Source organism: Schistocerca nitens, chromosome 3 (genome assembly GCF_023898315.1).
Source record: "Schistocerca nitens isolate TAMUIC-IGC-003100 chromosome 3, iqSchNite1.1, whole genome shotgun sequence".
Taxonomy (NCBI): domain Eukaryota; kingdom Metazoa; phylum Arthropoda; class Insecta; order Orthoptera; family Acrididae; genus Schistocerca; species Schistocerca nitens.
The window spans coordinates 57,827,039-57,841,710 of record NC_064616.1 but is presented as its reverse complement, the minus strand read 5'-3'; the positions used below and the strand labels follow the sequence as shown (position 1 = coordinate 57,841,710).

General features: G+C 42.7%; 1 protein-coding gene across 1 annotated transcript in view; it reads right to left on the bottom strand.

Annotated features, from left to right (window-relative positions):
* LOC126248022 (uncharacterized) overlaps window positions 1-13,618 on the bottom strand; it is a 140,465-nt gene extending 126,847 nt beyond the window's left edge. Inside the window, exon 1 of the mRNA XM_049948613.1 lies at window positions 13,521-13,618. The gene's annotated coding sequence lies outside the window, so the exon portion shown is untranslated. The remainder of the gene's footprint in view (window positions 1-13,520) is intronic.
* Window positions 13,619-14,672: the final 1,054 nt, after the last annotated feature.

Sequence of the window (14,672 nt, the reverse complement as noted above, 5' to 3'; positions counted from 1 at the left end):
ATTTACCTGCTCTGCACTTTTCTTGGCGTTATAGGTCATGTAGAATATCACCATATGCTTTTGGGGCTCCATGTCTTGTAAGCGTCTGTAATTGAACCAGACCTTTCCACAGATTTATGCATAGTACTGACGACGATATTTTTAAATTGGCTCCATTCATGCCCGACATATGGTTCTTCCTTAGTCCAGTCCTCTGTATTTATTTTCTAAGGTATATGAACTCTCTCTTTAATTATAGAGTGAGTCAGGTCATAAACTTTTCATTTCTTTACTGATACAATGCGCGGTAAAACATTTCGTCAAATTTTGAATATCCCTCTGGGTCCATTTGTCGACTGATGAGGGCTCAGAAATTTTATTGTCGAAATCTGTTGCTGAAACACGTTGTTACAAATCAATTAATTTGTCCGACACGTAAAAGTTCCCACATTAATTCGTTCAAACAAAGAGCTACAAATGCTAGTTTTCTGCCTCGGGATATCTTAAAGGCCATTACTAAAGCTTATAATCACACAAGATATCATCCCTGTTTCCTGCTTTACAAACTTCATAGAATCTCCCTTGCATAAGGGTGTTTCAGAAGTGATGGTCAATATGCAGGGATATGACAGGAATGTTCATTCGAAACAAAAATTTCAAGTACACATAGGCTCTAGAACGCATTCCTTAAGATCTATGACCACTCCTTGATCTTCGATACTGTGAAACAAATCACTTAGACTGCAAGTTCTTTGCTTTCCGTATTTGGAAAGTGTTAGAATGGACCAAAACATCAAAAAACGTCCAGTAAATATTTGCTCTAAAATACATACCTTAAGAGCTATGGGCATTTGTTCATCTTTGCTACTTTGAAACACAATTTTTCTAATGAACAAGTGATCATAACTTTTAAGATATGCATTTTACAGGGCATGTTAACTACACATTCTTTTCTTGTTTTGGTGCATACTACCATATCCCAAAATATGGAAAGCAAAGAGCTTCCAGTCGAAAAGATTTCTTTCACAGTATCGAAGATCAAGAACTGCTCATAGCTCTTAAGATATGCCTTTTGGAGCCATGTTTAGTTGACGTTTTCGTTTCGAATGATAGTTCCTGTTATATCCCAGAATATTGACCATCACTTTTACATCTACATCTACATCCATACTACGCAAGCCACCTGACGGTGTGTGGCGGAGGGTACCTTGAGTACCTCTAACGGTTCTCCCTTCTATTCCGGTCTCGTACTGTTCGTGGAAAGACTGATTGTCGGTATGCCTCTGTATGGGCTCTAATCTCTTTGATTTTATCCTCATGGTCTCTTCGCGAGATATACGTAATATGGAGCAATATACTGCTTGACTCCTCGGTGAAAGTAAGTTCTCGAAACTTCAACAAAAACCCGTACCGAGCTACTTTGCGTCTCTCTTGCAGAGTCTTCCACTGGAGTTTATCATCTCCGTAACGCTTTCGCGATTACTAAATGATCCTGTAACGAAGCGCGCTGCTCTCCGTTGGATCTTCTCTATCTCTTCTATCAACCCTATCTGGTACGGATCCCACACCGATGAACAGTATTCTAGCAGTGGGCGAACAAGTGTACTGTAACCTACTTCCTTTTTTTTCGAACTGCATTTCCTTTGGATTCTTCCAATGACTCTCAGTCTGGCATCTTCTTTACCGACGATTAATTTTTTATGGTCATTCCATTTCAGATCACTCCTAATGTCTACTCCCAGATAATTTATGGAATTAATTACTTCCAGTTGCTGACCTGCTATATTGTAGCTAAATGATAAAGGATCTATGTATTCGCAGCACATTACACTTGTGTGCATTGAGATTCAATTGACATTCCCTGCACCATGCGTCAATTCGTTGCAGATCCTCCTGGATTTCAGAACAATTTTCCATTGTTACAACCTCTCGATATACTATAGCATCATCCGCAAAAAGCCTCAATGAACTTCCGATGTTCTCCACAAGGCCATTTATATATATTGTGAATAGCAACGGTCCTACGACACTCCCCTGTGGCAAACCTGAGATCACTGTTACTTCCGAAGACTTCTCTCCATTGAGAATGACATGCTGCGTTCTGTTATCCAGGAACTCTTCAATCCAATCGCACAATTGGTCTGAGAGTCCATGTGCTCTTACTTTGTTCATTAAACGACTGTGGGGAACTGTATCAAACGCCTTGCAGAAGTCAGGAAACACCGCACTTCTGAAACACGCTGTATATCGCTGATCTAATACTCCTAGAAGACACGATGTGGAGAAATGGCTTAGTCACAGCTTCTGGGGTGGATTCCAGAATGAAGTTTTCACTCTTCAGTACATTGTGCGCCGTTTCAAAACTTCCTATCACATTAAAACTGTTTGCAACTGTCCCAACACATTGTAGGCTTCACATATGCGTTTGCCTCTTCAAAACTCGTCGTCTTTAGGTACGAATAGCCAAATCTAATCTTATTTTTCTGATCTATCTGAAAACTCGAGCTACGCTATCAGCTGGACCTGAGCACCTGCGATACTTCCAAGTTTGATAAGGGTTACAAATAGCACCCAACTCTTAATAAATAAATGCTAATGATAGTTGAGGACTGTGAACCATGAATGACATCTACATTTCGAGCAAACCAGACCTCTCAAAGAAACTCGAGCTCTTACCAATATCAGTTTAATTATATATAGTCCACAATAGTTACAAAACGGGTGTCTGTATCTTCTGCGACTCACGAGGTATCTAGTGTCATGCAGTCACTAAACACTTACTTTTTATGCTTTTATTTTCCAAAGACAAGCTAACTACCATATGATAATTTTGTTCATAGAGTTGTTTCTCATTGACTAGCGGACATAACCTGTTCTGTTCACGATTGTAACACAGACTATCGATTGGAAACGTGTTGTTTTCTTCCCACGTAGAAACGACGATTATGATGATGACGTTTGGTTTGAGGGCGCTCAACTGCACGGTCATCAGCGCCTGTACAAAGTCCCAATTTTTACACAGTCCATTTTTTTTACAATCAAATCTAGCCACTGTCACGAATGATGATAATGATGAAAACTGGTTCAAATGGCTCTGAGCACTATGGGACTTAACATCTGTGGTCATCAGTCCCCTAGAACTTAAAACTACGCACACCTAACTAACCTAAGGACATCACACACATCCATGCCCGAGGCAGGATTCGAATCTGCGACCGTAGCGGTCACGCGGTTCCAGACTGAAGCGCCTAGAACCGCACGGCCACACCGGCCGGCGATGATGATGATGATGATGGTGAAATGACGAGGACAACACAAACCCAGTCCTCGGGCAGAGATTAGTATAACAACTTGTATAGTAGTTGAGATAGCCGATTAAGAACTATGGCCTTGTTTTACAGATTGAGAGTAAAGGTAATTATAGAAGAGAACTAAGTCGTCGCAAGAGAGCCTTTGAGCAAAAATTACGTTTTTAAGAAAAGTAATGAGAAGTAGTGTGGAAGCCAACGTGGAGCATTGTGTTAACGGTCGTAAGTCGGTAGCCGCTCGTGTGGCGTCATGTGGGTCACAATAACAGTTACGCAAGACGATTGCAAAGCCAACATAACTGAATGCGGCAGTAAAGTGAACTGCGCAGCAGTAGCTTCGTAGCCAGCGTAGTGATGTCACAACAGCAGAACAAGTCTCTTGTTATGGACGACGTGACTAAGTGCCGCGTTTTAGTGAAAAATGCACACTACAGGCTTAAAATAAGTCTGAATTTCGAGACAGGCTATCACTTTCCAGCTCTGGACACTAACTGCATCCCGCGACGCCGGAACAGAGAGAGGGGCCATGACGCCGAGGACGTGGACGTGGACGGCCATGGCCCCTAAAGGTTGCCGACCTACGACGGGATGGCATCAGCGACGCAGGTTGTCAACTCGGCAGGAAGGGCAGAAGCCACCGCCGGTACGTCAGCGTCGGCCGGGGCAACAGAGAGAGGCACGGCTACCTCGCTACGTTCGCGTATTGAAGTCAATAGAAGTCATTCTTAACTGTCAATTGTGTTGGGCCCACCCAGCCCACCACTCACCACCACACCCTTCAGCTGCGAGATTTGCAGGAAGAGAGTCAGTGAGGTACTGGAAGGGGCCGACAAGGATGTGGAGCCATGCCGACTCCAATGCCGTGGACAGCTGCGCTAGGTTTCTCAGTTGAGGATCCGTGGTGCAAAGCGCGTGACTGCGTGTGAGATCGCTCTCTAAGTTTTCATCTATTTTTAGGTTTCAGATATATATTTTAACTATTTTTGTGATAATATTTACTATATAAGTGACTTATTAGTTGTTTCTTCATTCACCTCTGCATTTCTTGTGTCGTAGCGTGATATTTGTGAGTGTTTCGTATCGAGCAACTTAACCTCTTACCCGTGTTTACATTCCGCGCTGACCAGTTGCAGCTGTAGCGGCGCATCGAAAGCTAAGTAATAATTAATCGTTTGTGTATAGTAGTTTATTTAGGAACTTTAGTAGTCTTCAACCGGTGTTCTTGGTGTTTTCCGGTGAAATAACTTCAGAAGAAATTTTTGCGAACTGCTTTCAGTTTCGTTACTGTCATTAGACGTTTGATTTTCTTTCTGTGTTAGTATTTTTTTTTATATTCTCATTTGTTGTTGATTAATACTGTCAATAATAGTAGTTACTTCCCTTGTAGAGCAAGTTTGTGATTATTGTAGTCAGTTTTTAACATCTCCTTATTGTAGTAGCGGAACTTAGATAAAGTTGTTTTCTTGTTTCAATAATTGTAAAATTTTACCATGAGTGAGAAGTGTGGGCTTTGCCGTAGGTTCGTGAGTAGTGGATTGCGGTGTGAGACTTGTTCGAAGTTTTTTCACTGGGGGGAATGCAGTGGGGAAGCCAGTGGGCATTCTGGTGAGATCCTCTCCTGGAACTGCAGGTTATGTAGCAAGAGTAAGTTGATAGAGGAGCAGGAGCGTAAGATCTGTGCCCTTCAGGTGCAGTTGAAAAACGCACAGGAGGAGCTAGATAGGATGAGGAGGGAGAAGGGGGTTGGGGAATGGGAGCTGGCTGTTGGCAAGAGATCTGCTAGAAGAAGGAGATTTTCAGATAGTTTTACTATTGGTGTTTGTAATAGATATGACCAACTGTCAGAGTCTAGTGGAGAGGAATCTCTAGTAGCTGTAGATGTAGGAAGTATGCAGCAGACCTCAGCAGTAACGGTGGCTAGGACAGTTGCAAAGTCTAAGAGAAAGAAGAAGGTTCTGCTGTTAGGTAGTTCTCATGGTAGAGGTGTAGGCCAGCAGTTGTAGGAAGTTTTGGGGAGTGAGTACCAGGTCACCAGCATTGTGAAGCCTAATGCAGGATTGGCTCAGGTGACTTTTAACATAGGGGGTTTATGTAGGGATTTTACTAAAGAGGATCAGGTAGTGATTGTGGGTGGGGCTGGTAATAGTATTGATAGGGACGGGGAGTATGACATAGATGGTGACCTGGAAAAGATAGCCACTCAGACTGGCAACACGAATGTGCATTTCGTGGAACTGTTTCAGCGTCACAAAAGAAGGTTCTGCTGTTAGGTAGTTCTCATGGTAGAGGTGTAGGCCAGCAGTTGTAGGAAGTTTTGGGGAGTGAGTACCAGGTCACCAGCATTGTGAAGCCTAATGCAGGATTGGCTCAGGTGACTTTTAACATAGGGGGTTTATGTAGGGATTTTACTAAAGAGGATCAGGTAGTGATTGTGGGTGGGGCTGGTAATAGTATTGATAGGGACGGGGAGTATGACATAGATGGTGACCTGGAAAAGATAGCCACTCAGACTGGCAACACGAATGTGCATTTTGTGGAACTGTTTCGGCGTCACGATCGGCCTCATCTTAATACAGCCGTCAGGCGTAATAACATGAGACTTGGGGGTGCGCTGATGACAGAAGGCATGAGTCACATTTCAGTGGTGTCGGTGGAGTCTATCAGCAGGACGGGTTTCACTAGACATGGCCTGCATCTCAACAGGTATGGGAAGGGGAGGTTGGCAAAACTTATAGGTGGCAGCATAGGTGGGGGTGGTGGGATCACTCATGGGAAAATTCCGGTAGTTGTGGGTGTTAGAGCTGTACCTTTTTTAGATTGAAGTCAGCTGATAGGTATTCCTGCTTAAGGAAAGTCTCTCTAACAAAGAAACCACTTTCTACAAAGCTTGGGTATCCGATTAATGAGGGAATTGGTATATTTCATCAAAATATACAAGGTATTAGAGATAAAGTTAGTGAACTGCTTATAGATGTTGACTCTGAAATTATTGGTATATCTGAACACTTCTTAAATAAGGAGATAATTCAGAGGCTTCCTTTACCAGGATACAGGTTGGCTGGCAGCTTTTCTAGGAGCTCTTTGCGGTGTGGGGGAGTAGCCATGTATGTGAAAAACGGTATCCCATTTGAGTCAATTGATGTTTCAAAGTACTGCACTGAAAAGGTGTTTGAATGTTGTGCAGGTGTGGTTAAATTTAGTGGAGCTAAACTTCTTACTGTTGTTATTTATAGATCCCCAGACTCCGATTTCACAACATTTTTGCTAAAGCTAGAGGAGGTTCTTGGTTCACTTTATAGGAAATACAAAAAGTTAGTTATATGTGGTGACTTCAATATTAATTGTATAAGTGATTGTGCAAGGAAACGGATGCTGGTAGACCTCCTTAATTCATATAATCTTATGCAAACCGTATTCTTTCCAACGAGAGTGCAAGGGAACAGTAGAACAACCATAGACAATATTTTTGTTCATTCGTCATTATTAGAAGGGCATTCTGTTAGCAAAAAGGTGAATGGCCTTTCAGATCATGATGCACAAATTTTAAGTCTAAAAGATTTTTGTGCTGCAACACATGTTAAATATAGTTACCAACTTTTTAGAAAAGCTGATCCAGTTGCTGTACAGACTTTTGTAAACCTTATCAAGGAACAAGAGTGGCAAGATGTTTATAGTGCTGATACAGTAGACGATAAATATAATGCTTTCCTCAAGACTTTTCTCGTGCTCTTTGAAAGTTGCTTTCCGTTAGAACGTTCAAAACAGGGTACTAGCACAAACAGGCAGCCTGGGTGGCTGACTAATGGGATAAGAATATCTTGTAGAACAAAGTGGCAATTATATCAAAACGTTAGAAACAGTCAAAATCTAAATGCAGCAGCCCATTACAAACAGTATTGTAAGGTGCTTAAAAAAGTTATTAGGAAGGCAAAAAGTATGTGGTATGCAGATAGAATAGCTAAGTCTCAGGATAAAATTAAAACCACATGGTCAGTCGTAAAGGAAGTGGCTGGTCTGCAGAGACAGGTCGAGAATATAGAATCAGTGCGTAGTGGGGATGTCCGTGTTACTGATAAGTCGCATATATGTACAGTACTTAATAATCATTTTCTGAGTATAGCAGGTGAACTAAATAGAAACCTAGTCCCAACAGGGAATCATATAGCGCTCTTAGAAAAAAGTGTTCCGAGACTGTTACCTGAAATGCTCCTCCATGATACTGACAAGAGGGAGATTGAGTTAATAATTAAATCACTAAAGACCAAGAACTCTCATGGATATGACGGGATATCTAGCAGAATACTGAAGTATTGTTCCACGTATGTTAGCTCAGTACTTAGCCATATCTGTAACTTTTCCTTTAGGAGTGGTCGGTTTCCTGACCGATTAAAGTACTCGGTAGTGAAGCCACTTTATAAAAAGGGAGACAGGGATAATGTTGACAATTATAGACCTATTTCTATGCCATCGGTGTTTGCTAAAGTTATCGAGAGGGTTGTATATACAAGGTTACTGCAGCATTTAAATTCACATAATTTGCTGTCAAATGTACAGTTTGGTTTTAGAAATGACTTAACAACTGAAAATGCTATAGTCTCTTTTCTCTGTGAGGTTTTGGACGGATTAAATAAAAGGTTGCGATCGTTAGGTGTTTTCTTTGATTTAACGAAGGCTTTTGACTGTGTTGACCACAAAATATTACTGCAGAAGTTGGAACATTATGGAGTAAGGGGAGTAGCTTACAATTGGTTCGCCTCCTACTTTAAGAACAGAAAGCAGAAGGTAATATTGAGAGTGGTAATGATGTTCAGTCCCAATGGGGCACTGTTAAATGGGGCGTTCCCCAGGGGTCGGTGCTGGGGCCACTGCTCTTTCTTGTTTATATAAATGATATGCCTTCTAGTATTACAGGTGATTCAAAAATATTTCTGTTTGCTGATGACACCACCTTGGTAGTGAAGGATCTTGTGTGTAATATTGAAACATTATCAAATAATGTAGTTCATGATATAAGTTCGTGGCTTGTGGAAAATAATTTGATGCTAATCACAGTAAGACTCAGTTTTTATAGTTTCTAACTCACAATTCAACAAGAACTGACATTTTAATCAGACAGAATGGGCATGTTATAAGCGAGACGGAACAGTTCAAGTTCCTAGGCGTACGGATAGATAGTAAGCTGTTGTGGAAAGCCCATATTCAGGATCTTGTTCAGAAACTAAATGCCGCTTTATTTACCATTAGAACAGTATCTGAAATAAGTGACATTTCAACACGAAAAGTAGTATATTTCGCATATTTTCATACGCTTATGTCATATGGTATTATTTTTTGGGGTAATTCTTCTGATTCAAAAAGGGTATTTTTGGCTCAAAAACGGGCTGTTCGAGCTATGTATGGTGTAAGTTCGAAAACCTCTTGTCGACCCCTATTCAATAGTCTGGGAATTTTGACATTGCCCTCACAGTATGTATTTTCTTTAATGTCGTTTGTTGTTAGCAATATTAGCTTATTCCCAAGAGTTAGCAGCTTTCACTCAGTTAATGCTAGGCAGAAATCAAATCTGCATGTGGAATGCACTTCCTTGACTCTTGTGCAGAAAGGAGTGCAGTATTCTGCTGCATCCATTTTCAATAAGCTACCACAAGAACTCAAAAATCTTAGCAGTAGCCCAAACACTTTTAAGTCTAAACTGAAGAGTTTCCTCATGGCTCACTCCTTCTATTCTGTCGAGGAGCTCCTGGAAGAGCTAAAAAATTAAGCAAATTCCAGTGTTACATTCTTGATTTTCTTTATTTAAACTAACGACTTGTCGCCTGAATATGTTTCTTATATTTCATTTTATCTGTTTCTATAATCGTGTTATAATTTCATGTATTGACTCGTTCCATGACCATGGAGACTTCTCCTAAATGTGGTCCCACGGAACAATAAATAAATAAATAAAAACAGCCCGGTCGAGACAGTCCCACAAAATCCCAATTGGGTTTAAATCTGGGGAGATTGGTGGCCAGGGGAATATGGTAATCTCATCGCACCGTGCACGCAGACTGTAAGCTGTGTGACACGTTTCGTTGTTCTGCTGGTAGATGCCAACGTGACTAGAAAACTGCGTGTAGAGGTGGATGTAGTCTCCAAGGAGAGATGCGTACTTATTTTGGTCCATTGTGCCTTCCATAATGACGAAATCATCAAGAGAATGCCACGAAAAGATTCCCCCAGACCGTAACGTTCCCTCCTCCGACTTTGACCCTGCTGACGATTATTGCAGGGTGTGCCTCCACACGTTTCACGCCGTACACGCCAACGGCCGTCTGTCAACTGAAAAGGCCACCTGTCGCTGCTCGGTAGACGTCCAGTTGCCGCGTGCTAATTTCAGGCTTCGCTGTCGAATAGCAGTCAGCACTGGTGCTTGTACCAGACGCCTGCTACGGCGGCCCATACGCAGCAACGTTTGCTGAACGGTCGTTGAGGAGACACTGTCGGTAGCCCCTGGTTTCTTCTGGGCAGTCGATGCTCAACAGTTGCACGTCTATTCGCCCGTATGCATCTCCGCAGCCGTCGTCCATCCTTGACATCTATGACTCGTGGTGCACCGCAGTTGCCTCAGAGCCAGTTTTGGCCAGCTCCACTTTGTCATGCAAGGTATATTTTAACCACGGCAGCACGAGAACAGTTTACAAACTTAACCGTTTTGGAAATGCTTCCTCCTTTGCCAGTCAGCGTGCTCTTTCGGACGTCAGATAAATTGTTCCGTTTTCGCATTACGACCGACTGCATTCTATTCTGCGTCCACTCGACACGCTTTATATACCCTCCACTGCTAGTGCTTCCCCCTGCCATCTGTCTGCTATTGCATGTTGACGTCAAACATAGGCGGTGGTCACATTAATGTGAGTAGGTCGTGTAATATTCATTCGTTGTAGCACAGTCGTCTGCTTTACATAAATACGAAAGTCCGTGGTCTCTGAAAACGCACTGAAATAAATTACTCATGCAGCATTGTCCATCACGAGATGACTTATGATTCCGAAATTCACTCACGTGCAAATACCAGACAGACAAAATCAGCTAGATTAAGGTACGTGCGGAAGCGAACTGACAGGTTGTGTATCTCATTCGTGTTTCTAATAAGAAGGCAACAATAGAAGTAAATGAAAGTAGTACTACTAGTCCTCGTATAAGCAATACTCTTCAGTCGATTGAGGCAACAAAAATATTACAGTCTTCTCACTAAAACTGAGTACTATACCTTGCAATACAAATCATGTCACCGAAACAATAGAAGCGGATTGATGAGCTTTCGAACTGTGTTATATTTTTCATTATTCAAATGGATTGACTACTCAAGGATATAATACTCCTAGCCCAATTAGCAGTTTTCAGATCAACTGTACTCAGAAAGTTTACAGCTTCTCTATTTTCAAAGAATTGCCCCTGGATGCATCATTCAGGAGCTCCAATAAATTCTGTTAATATAATAATTTATTGCATGTGTTAACGTAGGACGCTGCCTTAAGTAGTAGGTTCGTCAAATCAGCTTTTAGCACAAATCGAAATCTACATGGCGCATATATTACGTGAATCTCCGCTTCTCGAATATATATGACTCTAATCAAAAAGCACTACGGAAGCAGGCAGCAACCGAAGTCACTGAACTGTTCTCAGAGAGGCTGCTGATACGAGCCCTGGTTAAGGCATTGGTGGGAGCTGAATCTGTCTGTCCCTAGTCTCGGTTAAATCCTGTGAGCGATAGACTTATAACAACTGCGCTTGCTGTTGTCTACAAAATAACTTATTCCCGCCCCTGAGGCTGTGTGAACAGCAGTCTAAAACGTGCAGAGGTACATCACGACACACAAGCACTTATACAGTGTGTACGACGAGGACAGGAAGCAGCATAGGAGCAAAGTTTTCGACATCAAGAATGGAGGATATTCAGCAGATGTCCGTTTGAAAACATAAGGACCAATTATATTGCACGCCATGATAGATGGCACTGTAGTGTGTAGATATTACTGCGACGGTGGTGCAGACATACCAAGAGAGCCTACGATAGTTCTGAAGCAGGATCATGAGCGCCATTACCACTGTGCCTCCATTTTGTCCGACAATTCCACTACCCTCAAGCCTGAGACAAAACACCCATATCTACAATTACCAGACAATTTACGATATTACATAGTACAGACCAAATACTGCCATTCACATCACTCGAAAGCCAGCTTCCCATAGTTTCAAGTGGACTTCAGGAAACACACACTCCTCTATTCCAAGTTCTGTACACAACGGAAACGGTCGCAAGTTCACCAAGGGCGCGGTTTGGGTCAGATATATCACAGCCGGCCTTCTGATTTAGAAATAAACTTGTGGAGGTAAACAGAAGCGAGAGACTTACTCTTTGTGCACTTTTCTTCGGCACGTGGGGAAAGAAATGTACACAGTGCTTCAGTTTATCACCTTAAGGACATGAGCTACTCAGCCAGTTAAAGCGCAGCCCGCCGACGACGATACGGCCTTGGTGAAAGTGCCATTACGTAACTACTGCCAGCAGACAGTTGCGTTTCTTTCAGAGCATCACAGACATGACGCGAAACTCAATTCTGTCCTCTAAAGAGAGTCAGTTATGTGTGTGTGTAGAAATGTTATTTCATTCTAGGCTACACTTTAAATTAGACTAGTTGTTGACTGTTATAGGAAGCGCGCTCGAGGAATCGTGTAGTGTTTGTGATACGCAGGAAACGACTTTTAGTAGTAACGCCGTCGCTTATTACCACAATACGCTGAGTCGGAAACACCCTGCTGACAGAAATGTTACCTGGAGGGGAAGCGATTTGACATGATGAAACGTATAGGGCTTCCTTTCTTTTCGTTGCACTCTAGACTGGCATTTGAAACTATAATACATTGTACTGCGATGCAGTCGCCGTCGTACGGGAAGTACGACAAATAATGTTACGTAACAAATCTTTGAGGCGCCGGTGTTTAGAGACTGAGATCGCTTCCAATACAGTTGATAATGTCAGGTAATCATCATCTTTATTAGTCTTCAGTATGGAAGAGAAATTATATTTTCCATACAAAAATCTACGCACTGTCATTGAACTCAGTATTCACTTTCTGCTCAGTTGTAGAGTTCAATAGCAGACCCAAAACCTTGTGCAGCGTGTCGCATATCCGCATCCAAAGCAAAACGGCGGCCCTCAGCTTCATCTGTGGCATATTAAAAACGTAAAGTCCGCACTACGAAAAATCGGATCAGTATTGCTTTCCCCCTGTCACTCACACCACATGAAGAGATGCAGGTGTCTAATAACTGTATGTTTCTTTATCCCATACTACATATATATCACACTATTCACAGGAATACCTATAGAAGTCACATGTAGCAAAACAATGGGTTTGTTCCACGCAACGAATTCACTGTGTTTGGTTCTTCGGTGACTCTGATAATCAAATCCTAATTTCGGGGAAGTATTTTACGAATAGAAAACGCGTTAGAAAACAGGGCATACTAAAGATGCACAAGTAACAGTACTGCCGGCCGGGGTGGCCGAGCGGTTCTAGGCGCTACAGTCTGGAACCGCGCGACCGCAACGGTCGCAGGTTCGAATCCTGCCTCGGGCATGAATGTGTGTGATGTCCTTAGGTTAGTTAGGTTTAAGTATTTCTAAGTTCTAGGGGACTGATGACCTCACAAGTTAAGTCCCATAGTGCTCAGAGCCATTTGAACCAAGCAACAGTACTAAAAATATAAGTACTATATTCCGTGTTACTTTTGAGTATGTCTCGCAGAGACGAACTGTTCTCATAGCTCTTTATGAGCTACTCCAGCGTCAGTGAAATTATAGAAAAGACAAAAGAGATCACGAGAAATTATTTTTATACGATAAGGACGGAATGTGGCTGTTAACCTTTTGTATTACCGCCACTTGGACTATTTTCGCCGGAGGCTGTCGTTATTTTGTACGGAGCTCCCTAGTGTGCTTAATGGACAGCGTTCCAGAGCTTTGCGGCACACAAATATTAGGAGGCGCTTACCGGTGTTGTAATCACCCACCAGTAGCCGGCAACTAAACCGACAGCGGCAGTCCGTTCTGAAGGAAGCACTCTATGCGGTATCGCATTAATAACTGGCTCGTTGATACTAACGTGATCAGAAAGAGTGACCGCAGAATGAACGCAGCACAGTGAGTTAATACAGATTTGTATAGATTCGTTGGCTGAACTTACCAGAAGTCGGTACCAGCGGGATTAGATTAGACGTAAAAGCGGCAGGGGTGCGGAGGACGCGAGCGGCGAGAGAAAACAGCTGAGGCGGCCAACTACTGCCGACTGGTAACAGACGTGGGCGGCAGCGGCAAGCGGCGCTTCCGTCTTCCCCACCACTCGCCGCCGCCGTAAAAACACACACAGCCACGCTGCGCAGACACGCCGCCGCTTCATTCGCGTGCCAAGCCACTTTCTCCCCTCACTCCTCCTTGCACGCATTCACTCACTGCCGCCCGACTGACACCGAAAGTGAGCACGATTCAGAAAAGACGTGAGGATGTCTACGTAAACAGTGTGAACCACATCTATTTCGATAACAATCGAAGACGTCGATACACACTCTTCGGCAAATAATTGTAAGCCACTTAATTTTTTTATGGCCAATTCTCTTAACTCTTGCAGCAACCGAATTATTAATGTATACATCTCTTCTCTGAATGGAACAATATACAGTTCGAATGGTTCAAATGGCTCTGAGCACTATGCGACTTAACTTCTGAGGTCATCAGTCGCCTAGAACTTAGAACTAATTAAACCTAACTAACCTAAGGACATCACACACATCCATGCCCGAGGCAGGATTCGAACCTGCGACCGTAGCGGCCACGCGGTTCCAGACTGAAGCGCCTAGAACCGCTCGGCCACAACGGCCGGCAACAATAATTAGTGTGTTTCACAATTCATATTACACACTTTTAAAGGTTGTAGAGGGGACTTTGTGGACCAAGTTTTACACAGGAACCCCTGCCCGGAAACGTCATTCAACGACGCTACATTGCGCCAAAGTTTCAGGCGCGGTGCCTCTAAATGTACAGACAGTTCCACAAGAAAGTATATCCTGTAATTTTTAATGTAACGTCCGCAGCGACACTGCTGCTAGTGGTCTCGAATCTGTAATCATTGCTCTTTTGCACAGTGTATAAATAAAGAGTGTGAGAGTTGAATGTTTTGTTTTGTCGGTTGCAAAATATCTAAAGCGTCACGAGGCAGTGTTCCTTGTAAATCATCCAAAGGGATGAAAGCTTTCATATGAAGCTGCTGCTAAAATTCTTAGAAAGTCAAAGACATTCGTTACGAAGTGAGTCAAACAATATTTCGAGGTTGGAAAAGTGG